Raw genomic sequence first — 18,890 nt, 5'->3', positions numbered from 1 at the left:
AATTAATTTTATTATCAGTCGTACTATCTAGTTTGACTTAGGCATTCCAATGCTTTATAACATGTTTAAGACAAAAAGAAAAAAATTAAAAAAATAAAAAGAAAATAAAAAAATAGGAAAATTATAAAATTAAATAAATTATAAAAATAATTATTAGAAGAAGAAACAGTGGTACTTCGTAAACTCTAAAATCAATCTTTCAGATCTTTCTGTTCCTAAAGAAAATATCTTAAACTAATTTGTATGTCGCTATTGATATACTTAATAATATCTTTATATGTAATATTCTAAGCCCCCATACGTTATGTTGTTTGATAAAATGTTAATAAAGATACGAGATCTGTGTTTTGATAAACGCAGAATATAAACCGAAGGGATGGACAGAAGTTTCATTTCTCAGACTCTAAAGGTGTCTGTACAGATTTCATCTACGTATACAACTTATTGTGACCAGTTCAGAAATTAATGATTAATCTAAATTCAAATCCATTAAGACTGTAAAGCTCATTATCATTTTTATATACTAAAGCAATTTAGCAAGCAGAAGTCGTGATCCAATATTTTTTTAAGATTATCAACTATTTTATAACTCAAGAATACATTTTATGTAGTCAAAGGGATTCCTTTCTTCAAACTAGCCAAATTAGACATGAGTTCTCTGTATCAAATTGTATTTTATGCTCAAAAATTGGAGATGTAATTATATTAACTAATAAAATAAATTATTAACTTCATTACAGTTATATTCAAAAGAACTAAATAGATTAAAATAAATTTACTGAACCTCGTAAATACAAAGATTTAATTTACAAATGAATAAAAGCTCGAGAACGTAATGACAGCATTGATGTCTGTAAACCCAGATATATTTTATTTACTCCAATGCAAAATTTTATGCTATATATCATTCATAACTCACAGCATCTAAAGCATTCCAGTCGACCTGGTCTTCAACTTATTAACAGAAACAAATTGCAAACCACCAGGCTAATGGTAGTCTTTCAAACGACTAGCATATAAGACTCTACGCAAAGAAACTACACCTTCCATTCAACAGAAGAAATTGCGGAAACTTCAATAAAGTTTACACAATGACACACTCTTAATGATTGCGTACATTAGAAACACATTTTTAAAAAAGTAAAACATGCCAGACGATCGGACCTTCAAGTGATAAGACCAAATTCATATAACTTATTATAAGTGACCGAGTTCATACAGCTAAGCTTATTTGCGGAAACTTGGATGAAAAAAAGATAATCACACACTTTTTCTGGGTTTGCTAGCCTCTACCTAACAAACGGAACAGATTTCTAAAAAGAGTACTTTCAGTTCAGTTATATTCAGTTCAGACTTTTTATAAAATAAACATTTTTTTATATATTAAAATTATCTGCTGGAACCCTCTGGTAGCAGACTTATTGGAAGATATCTATCGAACTACCATACTATATGCAGCATAAGATCGTGTTGCTGCCTCTATTAGTTCAGTTATATTCAGTTCAGACTTTTTATAAAATAAACATTTTTTTATATATTAAAATTATCTGATGGAACCCTCTGGTAACAGGCTCACTGGAAAATATCTAACAAACTATCATATTATATGCAGCATAAGATCGTTTAATTTAATTTAATGTATTTATATCGTTTTAATAAATCGAAATACGGTCTTCGATAATAAATTCCATAACACATAAAATTATAGCAAACATGCTGATATAATATCTACCACATTTCCCCTTTTAAAACTGTTATAAGAACTACTCAACAAACAATACCCAACTCAACATATACGATACACACCACACACACATAACACAACTCTTTTTAAGTCATAAACCAAGCATTAATGATTTTAACAATGGCTGCTGCGTCTGAAAGGGGAAATATTGCTTAGGTGAATATTTTGTTGTTGTGCCAGCTTAGAAATTATGATAAAAAATCTCTTTGCTTGTAGCTCCGCCTTCAAAACAAGTTTGGAACAGCTTCATTTTTTTTAATTGTTTGTTCATCCTCTTCTTACAAATTTTTTTTTGTGCCAACTGTTTGTCTCATACTTGCTCTGTTGACATTCCTTTTCAACTTTTTGTTAACAGAGCTGAGCATCAGCATCAGCTGCAGCAGCAACGGCAGCATCTGTGCTACGCATAGTAAATACAACTCACACAATTTGGAAGTTAAAGAGATCTTTTGTGTTGCTGCCTCTTCTTCTCGGCTGTTAACACTTTTTGTTTGGCATTTAAACAGTAAATTGACAGCAGTTAAATGATGCTACTTCACACTGTTACACATAGCATTCACGCTTGTGTGTGTGCGCGCACTTTTTGTTAAGTTGTTGTTTTGCCGTTTATGCATACTTTTTGTTGTTGTATTGGTAATTCGTTTGTATGTGTGTTGTTGGTGTCAGTTAAGTAAAATGGCTTTATTATTTGCTTTTAATTTCTGTCTACAAATTTACTTGAAATGAGAAATCAGTTTTTTTTCTTTTTAATTAAAAACACATGTTGCTCTTAACTTCATTATATTTTTTTTATTTTTTATTTAATTTTTACGTTTCTCAATGTTAATGACATTTAGTATGAAGGGAAAATAATTCTTAAAAAAGAGCGTCTTTGTTGTTGTCATTTTTTACCATTGAAAATATTTGAGAGTGAGTTACCTAATGGAGTTTAATTTCTTATTATTCATATTCGTATTTATTATCATTATTTTTTCTTTTTACAACACTAGCCTCTGTTGTTTTAAGCATCAAGCATACATACAGTGCAATGGAGTTATTATGGCCATTAGAAAAATATGGTCTGTTGTTATTGTTGTGTAATAACGATTGTGTATGCGTATATGCGCAAGTACTTAAGTAAGTAAATATACAGTTGCTTAAAGTTAACTTTTTCTCAAAATTCAGTTAAGTTCTCAAATTAATTAAATTTTTTTTCAACTTTTCGCCAGTTTAATTTATTGTATTCATTTTCAAAGGCAGAAATTGTTATAGCTAATTAAAATGAGACGAGGAATGAGACATTTACGTAACATATACGTAAAAGGTAAAGATAGTTCCAGCTTTAAACAAGTTACGCTGAATTTTGTTCAAGATAAATTGACCATAGTTAATCTGATAATTTCATTTGTTGTATATATATATACGAGGGCGGTTTGATAAGTCAGTGAATTTTTGAATTTCCCGCAGTTACTCCGAATGCAACCGTGCTGCCGTCAGCTGTAATCTACCAGTGGTTAACTTTCTAATTTTGAGCAAGCTACGATGTTCAGTTGGTGTTTGATAGTCGTTCAAAGCAGACAACCTCGTGAATTTTTACGAAAATGGAAAAAAGTGAATTTCGTGTGCTAATGAAGCCAAAATCCTCGAATTGGGATACGAACTGCTACCCCATCCAGCATATTCTCCAGATTTAGCCCCCTGCGACTATTTTCTGTTTCCAAACCTAAAGAAATGGCTGGACGGTAAGAGATTTGAGTCGAATGAAAAAGTTTACCAAAAGAAAAGCGTATTTTGAGAGCTTTAAGAAAACCTATTATTTGGAGGGAATAAGAAAATTAGAAAAACGCTGGACTAAATGTATCAAACTAAAAGGTGATTATGTAGAAAAATAAAATGTTTATTTGCCGAAAAATATTTGTTTTATTCAAAAAGTCACTGACTTATCAAACCGCCCTCGTACTATGGCCTTTAGCATATTATTGCCATTTATATGCCATAAATGCTCGTTTAAAGTTAGTGAACATCACTGTGAAGAATTTCGTAAGTATTTGTAAGAGTGGTTAATGGTTAATCGAATTAATGTGATCTATCTTAATCGACCTCTATCTATGTGATTTAAATTTCTGTTGATATATTGACATATTCTATTGATACGTACATTTACTACGCCTAAAAATATGAAAAGGCCTATGTAATTTTTATTTATTAAATTGCTCGGAATAATTAGATAATTCAGAGACTTTCTGAACTTTTCCCGTAATAATGCAATACTGTTAATGAAAATTCAGCCAGTCATGACCCCCCTGAGGACGTGCCTGATGTACTGTTTCTCCAAAATTAATATACCTTCCTATTTATTTTCAATGAATAGACAAGTATTACCTTTTAGAATGAAGCTATGGCGTGGTTCTCTCATAGATTGTGAAGCATTTTTTTTGAAATATTTGAAACCTGTCCCTTTATTTTGTCGATTTCTATCTTTGGAACAAATACTGAATGCCTTATTTGTGATATACAGCTTTTATAAGGAGACAACAACTTATTTAGTGACCATACAAATCAACTGCCGATAATGGAGTCATATTTTTATATATCACAGACTATTTTTACAAGAGGAGCATCTAACCGAATCCTGTAGAGCTAAGGAAATGTTTATAACATACAATCCACACCGAAACACTAGAAAGTTAAAAACAATTAGTAATAATGTAATTATCAGAATCACTGTCGAAAAATATACAGTTCAAAAACTCTATTCGGCATATAGGGTTTATTATTAATAATGTTAATAAAACATCTGGGCAAATGGTAATGTTTGTAATGTCAAGGACCCATAAACATACTGCTGTAGATATCCGCACTGTGAATCAAAGTGTATATAAAAACTAAGAACAATCTGAATCTGGTTCTCTGACAAAACTTAAAAAATCGACGTTTGAATTAATTCGAATATGAAATATGTTATTCTCCGAGATATCAAGACAAAAGTTCAAAAATTAATGTTTGAAAATTTATGAAAATTTTTTTAATTTGTGAAAAGAGATAATTTACGTGATTTCATCGAACATTCTATAAATAAATATATCAGCATTTTAACATTATACATAATCTCCCAATTTTTCTTCTTCCCTTTCTTCCCTCTCAAAAGGACAGATATTTCAAATAATTCTTTAAATCTTCCTGTAGATAATAAGTCTATTTTTGAGGCTTATGAATAATACCTCTTTTTAATAGGAAAAGTGAACATATTGGAAAATATAGCTAAGATATATGTATTATTTTATTTATTTGCAGCAAGTTTACTAAAGTCAACTGATTGGTATCTCTTATAATGAAAAAAAAATATTAATCCTTTACAACCTAACTTTTAGTGGTTATTGCCAAAGACAGGGTGTAATTATGTCTCGAAGAAGAGCAGGTTATAAATTTGAGTTCAGCAGCTTCAAATTACCCTAACCCGTTGAAAAATCAAAAATGAGCTAACCACAATCGCTACTTATCAAACTATTGCTTAGTTTCCACATCAAATCATTGTTATATTTTTTAAAAATAATTTATTTTATTTTTAATTTTTAAAGAAAAAGAACTAGAAATTCCCTAATTTACACATCGTGCCAAACACTCCGTCATATTTAAATTAATCTTAAAAAGCTCCACAATTCTTGGTGCTTGTGAGTTGCTCGGTCAGTAACCGCAGTTTACGATGCATAACAATTTTAGGTCATTAGTCCAAGGTGCGTATCCACTAAATTTGTAACATTTTACCAACTTTATGATTTCATTAAGTTGACATTTTTGTTGGTCGTAATTTTTGCTTATCACAAAATAAGTTGACAATTATTACGTTTCGTTAAATTTTATGAGCTTTCGAAATATTCGAGTGTAGCATAAAAATAAAATTTTAAATAAACAAAATTTTTATAAATGTGTTTATGTATTTACATATTTGCATAATTAATAGCATTTTCGTTCGAAATTAATATTCAAATCCTACCTTCTTAGCGCTCAAGAGCGCCTGGCGTTACACTTTTGCTTAATTAACGATTCAAAGGCGACGCTTCGTGCATTTAAAGCAACTTAAACACTTTCCTTTGATTGGCGAGGTATCCTGAATATAAGGACACTTAACATATTTATGAATACACTAAAATATGGAGTAGGGAAAACTTTCTAAATGGTTCGCACCCTTCTAAAATCTACACAATAATTTGATATATTTTATTAATATACAAAATCTGCAAAACAAAAAAGTAAGTAGTCTCATTCCCCTGCTTTATTAGATACCTTTTTTAAAGATTTTATATCTTTTTAATATCGAATTTAGAATTCATTTTGATTACTTTCATATTATTTAAAAAAATTTGGCAGGACCCGAGTTCGAATGCTGGGACTTGCACTCTCAAAAATAATTATTTACGAATAATTGAATACAAGAATTACTTCTAAGACCACTGATGATGGGTATTTGGCAATACTCGAAAGAGCTGTATGGTCGGAAAAAAATTCAATTAATTAAAATAATATAAAAAATAAAATTTTTGTTGTTGTAGCTCACTACTGTTCGAAAAGACCTCTTTAAAAAAATTTAAATAAAATAAGAAAATTAAGATTTGGCTTTGTTGAACCTTCCTTCTTCCTTTATTCCAAATTACTTACTATTGGTTTGGGCAAAAAGTACTAACCGTTTTTTGGTTTGCTTGTCTTTAAAATGGAATAATTTAGCAATAATCATTGTAGCTAGAAATAATTTTTTTCTTTTATAGAATAGAATAATCATTAAGTCCCTCATAAATAGTCTCTTTCCACAACTTATGTTAGATACTTTTTTTAAGAGATTTAATTTCTTTTTAATATCGAATTTAGTATTCGTTTTCAATACATTCTTATTATGCAAGAAGAATTAAACAAAAGAAAAATTAAACTTTAAGTTTAACACAGATACTTTGAACACAAATTATTTATCCTTGTTTACTTGTCTTTAAAATGGAATGAATTGGAAATGATTCATTGCATCCCGAAACTCTTCTTTTCTTTTATAGAATAGAATAACTAGATTGATTATTGGAGAATATTTAATTGGAACTGTTATTTTTGTTTGGACACAGGAATTTAAAACAATTTTAGTATTTATAGTGGAAATACTCTAGCGCAATATCTGGGTTTAGTTTTGAATATCTAATTATGGTGACTGTATTCGCAGTGAGTTGAAGGTTGAAAAGTTTTGAAAGCAACACTTATTAACTAGTAGATAATTTAAAATTTATACGCAATGCTGACATTTCATCTTTTATCTGAACACACTCTTTTTTTTACAGGCCATTTAAAGCTGACATATGATGATTTTATCACAATGGAGAAAACTGAATCTTGCGCACTGAAACCTTTTTTTTTAAAAGGTTTATCAGTTACAAAAATTGTTACAAACATGGTGAGACATTCACCATTTCCTCCATTTCCAACTATGCATCGATGTGTTTTAGAGTTTAAACATGGACGTACAAACATTGAAGATGAACCACGTAGCGGGCGTCTAAAAAGTGTAACAGCACCAGAAATCATTGAGAAAGTGTACAACATTGTTCGTAGAGATCCAAGTTTGTCTAAGCACAAAATTGCTGATACCACAGCCATTACACGCGAACGAGTAATCTACTATATATTTTAAAAGAAGAATTACGTGTGAAGAAGGTATTCGGAAAGATAGTGTCTCATTTTTTAGCAATTCAACAAAAACTGAATCGAAAACAAATTTTTCAGCGTAACGTACAACGTTTTGAGGTGAAGAAAACAGATTTTCTTCGTCGTTTAATAACTGTGGGTGAGACCTGAATTTACCATCGTGATCCTAAACTGAAACAAGAATGTTTCAGTGGAATAAAGTTAATTGTTCAGCTCCAAAACTGGTGAACTCAGAAAGATCGGCAAAAAAGGTTACAGCATCAATTTTCTGAGATGCGAAAGAAATTTTATTGATTGATTATCATGCAAAAGGCAAAACAAATAATTCTAAATAGTATTGCAACCTTTTAGACCAGTTAGATAAAAGAATATTTACAAAAAAAGACCCGGCTTACAGAAAAAATAACTCATTTTCATCAGAACAATACAGGGATTCACACAAGTGTTTTGACGATGGCGAAATTGAACGAATTAAAGTGCGAATTACTTGAACACCCGCCGTAGTATCCAGATCTGGCTCTGATTTATACATCTTCAGAAATTCCTTCGTGGAAAGCCTTTTCCGTCGAATGCAGAAGTCGTGTAACAGTATTTTGCAAAACTTCTAGAAAATCATTAAAGAGATGGTTCAAAATTATTGAAGAATCGTTGGTATAAATGTATTAAAGTTGCGAGAAATTATTTTGAATAAAACTTTTAAATCAACCTTTACATAAAGACTGGCTCTAGAAGACCGTCGCAGTTACTGGAACACTTTCTGGAATAACTGTAATATTTCAATGATATTTTTCATGATAAGCAATGATCTATTGTGATTACAATAGTACCCAAAATCGTAAGTAAATACTTCAATGCTGGATAATTAGTAAAATCATTATAATCTAAAGATTTCAACACCTCATATAGATGCATCAATCGTTGAAATTCTTCCCAACTGCAATATATAATCGATGTTCAATGTAAACAAAGACATTTTATATTGACGTATTCATACACCGGGTTATTTCGGAGTGATATTCATTACCTGTCCCCGGTTACATGCCTGTACTAAACTATTATAAATTGTAATTTGCCAAATACTAATTTATACATTGTAGGAATACATTATTATCAGTAGAAAAAAAATACCAATATAAAATTTAGACAATACAAAATGATGTGACATGATCTGCTCAATATTAAAAATATTAAGAGAAAACAAATTTGTTTCCATAAACCTTTTCATATTTTTTAATTTTTAATCATTCTGCTGACATTTTAATATTAAACATTTCAGCGAAAATAAGATTAAGTCACCTTAACTCATTTGGCGTGTGTCCTCCATCAAACAAATGTTCTTAATGAGTTCCAATTGCTTTATAATATCAAAAAATATTAATGCAATTTTAGAACTTTTGTGAAATGTGACTTTGTGAGTTTTAAGTGACTTTGTTATAGATTGGTAGGTTATAAGGTAGAAGGAGTGGAACGCCCAATCCTTAATTACTACAAAAAAATTTTATAATCACGGTTTCTCATATGAAAAAAGGTATGGATTAACATAAGTATTCCAAAATGACACAGACGCTTGCATAAACATTAGTACTCGAGCAGTATATAAACATTAGACCGCTTCTCTTCATTGATTTCTCGCGTTCTTGAATTAGAAACTAATAAAGTACATTGTGCAATGAAAACATCCTGACTTCTTTCATTACTCAGGCACATTGAAGATTTTATTTACTTCAGATAAATACTAGTTTCTATCTCAGCAGCTATGCTCTATCTTTTTTAAACACCAACGCACGTCTGCTATACGGCGGTATCACCGTAAATATCGTAAATATAGGCGTATAGGCCTCCATTTTATTGCAAATATTTTATTTGATATCACATGTCATTTTGAAATAAATTAAAATCAAGTTGTAGAGAAATGTAACGAGAGTATGTCCTTGTTGATCCCAGAGATAGCTTCGAAAATGTGCATTAGCTTTCCTTGTATACCTTTTGTATTATTTCGGGTTATTCCTACTAATCTCACTATCTTCTTTGAAATGTATTTTTAAGAGAGAAAAATCAATCTTTATTATTTTTTCGATGATATCGAATACTTGTTGTATAAATTAATCGATAAATAAAGTATACGTTTTAAATTCATATAAATTCGAAGATTTTTTATGATATAATTTTCGGATTTACGCTCAAACCTTAATATCGATATCGCTTGTTCTATAAATTAATCGATAAATAAGGAGTAAATGTATATCTCAAATTCATACAGTTTGGAATGCTTTATTCAATAAAAGAAAGACTTTTTTTAATGAAAGAAAAATCAATCTTTGTTCAACCGATGACGATTATTATTGGGTAAGGTAATGGATATTAATATCACTTGTTGGATAAATTAATCGAAAAATGAGGAATAGATATATGTTTCAAATTCATATAATTTGAAATGCTTTATTCAATAAAAGAAAGACGACCGAAGGCGATTATTGTTGGATACGGTGATGCATATTGATATCACCTATAAGATAAATTAATCGATGAATATGTATGTATAAAATTCATATAATCGAGTATATTTTTTTTTAATGACAAAGATCAATCTTTGTTCGACCGATGAGGAAGCTTGTTAGATAAGGTAATCGATATATAAATACATTGCAATAATTTATTAATAAAAGAAAGACCAATCTCTGTCAAATTGATGCTATTAAAAGCTTGTAAGAAGTCGATAATTCAGAAGTGAATATTAAAATTGATATCATTTGGAATACTTTTTTATGGCAGAAAATTTAATCTTTATTCCATTCATATTATCGAAAAGTACTTTGAAATTGATAAATAATGTGTAAATATCTGTTTCGAATTCATAGTTTTCCAAAAATATCACAAAATGAAAAGCATTGGTCAATTACTGATCTGTTTGAACGAAAACTTCACTAGTAATCACCAAGGACATGTTCTGTAAATACCTCCGTACGCTGGAAGAATCCAACTACACTTAACCAAATTAAATATGATGGAACATCTGCTGTCACATTTCAAAAGTGATATATCATTAAAAGCATTCAAAAACGTTAAAATAAATTTCAATTTTCGACGCCAAAGAGACGTTCATGATTTCGTAACATTTCATTCATGATTTTATTTCATTCATAAAATTTTACGTGAATAGTTTTTTCCGTGTTTACATCACGTCATGTCAATTCATCTGAAAGTCAAGCCGCAAATCTTAAGTTATTATGAATTCTTCTCCCTTCGTCGTGATTTTCAGTGTCTCAAAGTTTCTTAATCACGCAATTCAGCGATCGTTTTGTCGGCACGTTTGGACTCTCGATCAGAAATGCCGTAAACATTATTTTCTTAGGATTAATCTTGTGCCTTTGTTTTAATTTTGTTATCTTTTTTGTTTTAATATTTTAATATTTATTTAATTTTTCTCTTTTCATGTTGACCCTCATTAGGGATTTGCTCAGATCATTTTAAATATTTATTAATTGGTCTGAGAAAGACTCGCGCGAATGTGCAATACAAATTATAAGGCGATTATGAAGATACAAATGGGGACCTTAATAGGAGGATGTGGTTTTATTGGCTAAAAACTTTGCATGATTTATTTAAATATACATTTATAAATCTGAAATGAGTTCAAATCAAAACAAAAAATGTATGATATATAATAAATATGAGCATGTTTTCACATTTACAATTATTGACAAGTCAAAACAACGCCCTGATTTTTTTTATCTTTTTATTTTTTATATATATTAAATTGATATTTTATATATTATTTATTTTTAAAAAATAATTTGTCGCATTTAACATAAATAATAGGATTTATGTTTTTTGTAGCTTTTCACGACTATTGAGCATAACATATTTTTACAGAACATAGTAGAGATTATTTCTTTCGGACAATAATATCGCCTTCGTAATGACATAAAAATGTGTCTCCTACGACAAAACTAGCTGTAAAATCTTGTATTGTTCTTTGTTTTAATCTCTTCGTATTTTTGTTAGTCATAATTTTGTTATATCTCTTAAAAAGAATGTTGTAAATTACTTAGTCCCTAGAATAAAGCCCAAAATTGTATCTATACGTGCTCTGTTAAACAATTTATTTATAAGAGCTTAATTTCTTATAGACAAAAACAAAATAACTTAATAAACAAACAAAAAAGAGACATGAAAGAGTTAGGAAAGGGACCAAATAGAAACAAGTGACAGCAAGTAAGAAACAAGTGAAAGACACGAACGAGATAAAAAAATGACAAAAGAGAGTCAACAGAAAGACAATAAAGAGACGAAAAAGAAACAAGAAAGAGGAAACATAGAGGCAAGAAAAAAGCAAGAAAAAGACAAAAGAATGACAACAGATAGACAAGAGAGAGTAACAAATGATTAAAAATAGAAACACAATAGATGGACAAGAGAGAGAGAGAAAGACAAGACATAAACAAGAGAGAGACAAAAGATATACAAAAGAGAGACACGAGATAGACAAAAGAGAGTCAAGATATATAAAAAACCGACAAGAGAATAACAAGTGAGACACAAAAGAGAAGGAAAAAAGATATAAGAGAGAGACAAAAGTAAGAGAAGAACAATATAAAAGAGAAACAAAAGACAAAAAAGAAAAACAAAAGCGAGACAAGAGCGAAACAAAAAAAAATTAAAGGAGAAACAAAAGAGCTAACAGAGATAGAAAAGAGAATGCAACAAAAAGACAAAGAAAATTCAAGGAAGACAAAAAAAAGAGTCATAAACAAAAGAGAAACGAGTGAGAGGCAAGTAACACAAATAAAAGACAAGAATAAAATAAAAGAGAAACAAAGAGGACACAAGAAAGACACAAGGGAGATACAGAAAGAGACACAACAAAGAGACAAGAGAGAGACACCACATGGGCAAGAAAGAGAGACGAGAGAAACAAGAGAGAAACACAAGATTTACAACAGGGAAACAAGATATAGACAAAAGATTGACAAAGATAAGAGAGCGACAAGAGAAAGACAAGAAACAAAAAGACAAAAGAGAGGAAAGAAAGATACAAGAGAGAAACAAGAAAGAAACGAAAGAAAAACAAAAGAGAAAGTAGAAAAAATGAAGAGAAACACAACAAAAAAGACAAGAGAAAAACAAGTAGAACTATTTATTAAAATGTAATGGGTACTAGTAATGTTGTTAACAAAAGGTTATATTATTAGTGTGATCTGACAAATACACTTAAGCCTATTAGGCTATTGTGTTATCATACAAAATTCAAAGGCTTTGATACTATTATTAATTTCGAATGAAACCGAAGATACTTTTCAATCTTTTTACTATACATTTTAAATTATTTTTTAAATATTATGCCGAATACGTTTTATGAAATTAACTATTAAATGCCATACAATCTGACACATTAAATACTTTGTTTTTCAATACTTCAATACTCAATTAAGATACAAAATACAACAATGTTGCCATAAACTGTCTACGACAATTGAAACATGCAATGGTAAATTTCAATTAAATTAATTGAAATATCTTGTTTTTAACACTGAACGAGTCGATAATAAATCTATTTTTTCATTTCATTTCAGTTCTAAACATTCACTTTATTTGAGGTACATTTTAACTCCTATTTCCTCCTTCTCCTTGTCTATAACAATGTACATTAAGCTATTGAGGTGACACTACATTTTTAATGCAAACATATTTTGTATGTCATGTTTCGCCAGGACTCAATTCTTTGATTTAAATTTGATTTAAATTCTACAAACGTTTTCTAATAAAAATTTAAACATAAAAACCTATGCGAGATTTATATTTCATAACAAAAATTTCTAGACTTCTGCTGCCAACAATCGCTAGAAATTAGATCTTGGGACCTGTAGGGTAAGTGGAGAAGTATAATTTAAACCCTAATTTATTTTATTTAATTATTATTTTTTTCAACTTAGCTTTCGTGGCATAGACTTCTATAGAAACTTACGAATACAAATGTTTCTAAACTTTAGGGACAGGATTTAACCATACTACCTTTGAACAAATACCTAATTTTCACACAAGGGTGTGTACATGGACTCATAGACTAAGTCATCACTTGAACCAACTAGCAATTCTCGCAAAAAACGGACAAAGCGCATTTCTGATTCTTTAAATTTCTATATTTTGCCAACAGCTCTCAGAGAAGCTTTTGACGGAGGAAAAACGAAGAAGGATTCGTTTTTCTTTTTTTAATAAACTTTTTTTTAAAATATTATCTTCATTGTCTACTTGGCATTACTACTCATGGAACTTATTTCATTGGCAAAAGTACAAAAAATCCCTATGTCCTTTCCAAAACTTTTTTGTATACAATTAGACGCGTAGATAGCGGAGATTAAGGAAGGAGTGAAGTCCCACACGTAAAAATCGAACAATGTTATTTGTAGATATCTAAATTCATTGTAGATGCATTATGTTTATTACGATAAAAAATTTTTAAATTACTCTAATTAACTAAATACACTCTCTAATGCACTCTCTTCTCCTCCAAGAATATTACTGACTACCAGCCTGAGAACGTTGACTTACGTTTCTTCAACTTTTTTTTTTATCAAAAACTTCAAACAAGGGATCGCAGATTCAGCTCAATAGGAACGTTAAAGTATATACTTTACTATAATAACTCATGCGCAACCAGTTTTCCCATGTCCATCATATCTGGTCGGGTATAAGCTTTCACAGAATGAAATTGATCCGGTGTTTTGAAAAAAGACCTCTTTGTGATGGCATTAATTACGAAACACGGACATAATTTCTTAGTTTATAACTCTTCCAAAATTACCAACATAGTCTAATACTACACATCATTAATAAATAAGAGATAAATAAGAATCTTTTAACGAATCTGTAATTCTGCAGTGTTGCAAAAACCACCTTACGAGCTTACAGAGCAACAATTACGACAATCAAAGGGTTAATTTATAATCATTTCTATCAACTAAAACTATCAGAAGAGTTATTCATGTATAAAGAATGATCTTAGTTTAAAGTATAGATTTAAAAACTTGTAAATTTACTGTTAGTCGATCTACTGAATAAAATGTAGTAAATCATAATAAAATTAAGCGAAATAAGTATACACATATGTGTATATTATGAATTAAACTATATAATTAAATTATTATCAATAAAATTTTTAATTTTTACCAGGCTAAGGTCGTTCATATTAAAACGATAATATAATATTTAAGATTATTAAAAAGAATTATTGCCAAGATCACTGATGATGGATATTTGGCAATACTCAAAACTGTATGGTCAGCCCAAAATTAAATTAATTAAAATAATATAAAATGAATTTTTGTTGTTGTAGTTCACCACTCTTCGAAAAAAACCTCCATATGATGTGTTAAATAAATGACCTAAACCCGTTGAAAATCTTATTGATAAAATTAAAATCGATAAGATTAAAATCGTATTAACAAATATTATATTATAACATTTAAATAAATTAATAAAATTTAAAATCCAAATCTTCGTTAACTATTTATTAACATTTAATTCATGGCAACGTAGAGTTTTTAACATTTAAACAATATATAAATAACATTGCCCCTGTTAATTTCATGTTAAAATGACATTTATCTTTTTACATTTAAACACACTGTAAAAAATTACGCATTTTAAATAACAGAAATAAATACGTTTAAATAACAAACGTATGTTAAAAGCTCAGCAACAATAAGTTAAATGTATTATTTTTCATTAATTTTCTTATAATTTGCTTTAAATGATTTATATATATATTAACCGCATTAACAATATTAATATTTTGTGCAACAAGCAATGCATTCATTTCATTGTTGCATTTTATTAACATTATGTTAAGAATAATAAATATTTAACATTCTGTTATAAATTATATGTGTTACACATTTACTTATTTTTGCATACTCGTACGAGTGCATACATACATGCAATTGCCTTAAAGATAGAACTCTAACAATTCGCTTTGGCAATTATTTTCAAAAAATAACAATAAATAATGTTCAAATAAATTTAAATAAAAAATATTATATGTTCAACAAAAAGTTATATATAAATTGTAAATTTATAATTTTTAATAGTTAGAAAAAATTTAATATAAATAGAGAATGAAAATCGTTTTTCAAAACTTACCTATCAAAAGCAATCGTCTGTTAACAACTTGAGCGGCTCCAGAGTAAACAAAAAAAAAAACTTTAAAATCGCATGTGCTTTGACATATTTTTTTTTCACTTATGAAATTGTATTACTTTGACAGCAACTATTAAATTATTATTTATTATATTAAATGATTATTAAATCAATTATTTTTATCACAATTCAAATAAGTTAAATATTTATAAACAAATAAAAAAAACTTTAAAAAACACAACACAGAATTTTTTAACGAAAATCTACGCGGCGATTGAATAAACACAATTTCAGTACTGTTTGTGACGACAAAGCTTTGGTTTTTTTTTAAGTTTTATGCTGAGTTTCAAAACAAGTAACGTTAATAACGGCTTTTACATAAAAAAAATTGAAAAATTAGTCATGAATAGGAGTTCAATAACGCAGGGTTGCATTTTTGGAAATCTAAAAATTAATTTATTTAAATCATTAAAAATGTAATTGGCAACTAGTAAAATTTTGATAATAATCATAATAATAATCATAATAATAATATATTAAAATATATATTCGTTTTCTATTTCTAAGGAATAAAATAAAAAAAAATATATATTAAGTTATTGATCATTATTTTCATTATTATGAAAATTGATCATTATTATTAAGTTATTGATCAAAAAATTATTTTCTTATTAATATTTTTTATGTGAACAATTTGAGCAGCTCCAAAGTAAACAAATTTAAGCTGACAGCCCAGGAAATTTCATTCAAATTTACATAATTAATTATAGATATATAGAATTATTATTATATACTATTATTATATATTATTATTATGTATTATTATTATATATTATAATTATATATTATTATTATATATTATTATATATTATTATTATATATTATTATATATTATTATTATATATTATAATTATATATTATTTTAATACATTGTTATTATATATTATAATTATATATTATTTTAATACATTGTTATTATATATTTTAATTATATATTATTTTAATACATTATTATTATACATTATTATTATATATTATTATTATATATTATTATTATATATTATTATTATATATTATTATTATATATTATTGTTGTATATTATTATTATATATTATAATCATATATTATTTTAATACATTATTATTACATATAATTATGTATTATTATCATATATTATTATCATATATATTATTATTATTTAATTATTATTCTTACATTAAAATTAATATATAGTTAATTATAAATATATTATTCGATAAAATCATTATTATATATTATTATTATATATTATTATTATATATTATTATTATATATTATTATATATTTTTATTATATAATTAATTATAAATTTATTCTACATATTATATATATTCTTCTTATAATTGTTTTTATTATTGTTACTATAAATTAGTTTTACAACATTAATAATAATTATTACAATTTATTATTATGTTCTCTGAAACTGATGTAATTAAATGAATTTTAATAAATATTGTGTACAAAAACTATCAATTAATAATATAATTGACTTTTCATCAGTTATACATATATGCATATTTTTCATGACAACAATGATATGAATTTCCAAAAGTGAGCAAATAAATATATCAAATAAATAGATTTTTAAACAAAAATATTCAGTAAACGTTGGGAATAAAGTTTTAAAAACGATTTCCATTAAAATTATTTATTAAATAATTAGTCAATTCTCTGACACACAGCAAACATTTTTTTGTCTATTTCGATTTTACCTGAAATTCTAAAATTCAATAATTATTCGGTTCTAAGATTTTTACAGATTTATGGCCAACCATCGATTAAGTAAACAGTCGCTTGCTACAAAAGCTGACAACTCTTACTGCAGTTCATTTATTTTCAAGACACTATCCAACTTCTATTGCTCAGTGATGTGTGTGCTATTGAAATTGATTTGCTGAACTACATTTTTAATATTCCTAACTATTATACTCTACATCTGTCAATTTATGTTAAAGACCGCAGTCGGTTCCAATGTCTTAAATATGTCATGCAACTAAGTAACAAGTTTACATGTTGCCTAATGGTATTAGCAGATGAGAATGCGCCACTAAAAACGTCTTTGTTCTATAGGACATGAATTTCAAAAACGAAACCTATAATTTATATGATGATAGGACTGCATTTGTGTAGCTTCTCAAATCCAATAACTCATACTCATTCAGTTTCAGTTCGACCATTCTATTGCCACTTCCATAATATATTCCATATTTTTTCCTTATCTTCCAGTTATAACAAATTCAAATTTAATATCTTATAAAGCACCATATTCTACGCATTAAATCTGGACCTTACTGCATACTGAAATCGATTGTCTGGGACAAACCAATATTGAATAACTAAGGCTAATATATAATCAATCAACACAGCTGCAACAGATCGTTTTACTATAGACTTTCTAATGAAGGTGATTTATGTGAGAAGAAATATAGCAAAAATAATAAATAAACGATAGCTATCAGATTTACAATTTGTGCAATCATCATCCATAGTTATATAGTCCATGTAGGTCCTAAGCTTGCTATACGACATTCCTCCATTCCACCTTCTCTATTTTTAGCTTTTATCTTTCAGTTAATGATCTTCATATCTCTCATATCTTACCTAACACTATCACTCCATGTCTTTCTCGGCCTTCGTTTTCTTCTCGTTGTTTGAATTTCACTCTCGAAGATTTGTGTCCTATCCACTTCATTATATATATAAATATATATATATACCTTACATATTTTATATATATATATATATAATTAGATTGAATAAATTTTAACTATTTATTTTATTTGTATAATTGTATACATATAATCTTCGGTTTCGTTAAAATATTTTCAAACCCTCAACCCTCTCGGGCTATGTGCCTGGGGTAGTTGGGATTACCAGTTGGTTTTTTTGATAGAATGATACGATTCATATATTTTTCTAACAATATTTTTATTGAAACAAATGAGTGAATGATTTGACATCCACGAGGACTCAAAGAGTGTCCTTATGCAATATTTACTTTACATATTAATTTAATCACGTTACAAATTTATTTCCAAATAAACAGAAAAAATCAGAATAAATAAAAATGAAGAGAGAATTACTGTGAAATCCATTCGCATGTAAATTGTAATTGAGTCAAAATGAAATGAAAAATTTTATATGCAAAATTTTGCAATGGGAAGAAGAAGCATTGGAAATGAAATGCAACCAAACGGAAAAGAAAATATGAAATCTCAGTTGAGCGCCGCACAAGCACAAATTCACACGTAGATTGGTTGGATGCGATGGTGAGCATCCGGAATGGGTAATTGCGCCGGCATTCGTTTGGTC

This window comes from Teleopsis dalmanni, chromosome 1 (genome assembly GCF_002237135.1).
Source record: "Teleopsis dalmanni isolate 2A chromosome 1, ASM223713v2, whole genome shotgun sequence".
Classification (NCBI taxonomy): Eukaryota; Metazoa; Arthropoda; class Insecta; order Diptera; family Diopsidae; genus Teleopsis; species Teleopsis dalmanni.
The sequence above is the reverse complement of the archived record's forward strand: the minus strand, read 5'-3'. Positions refer to the sequence as shown.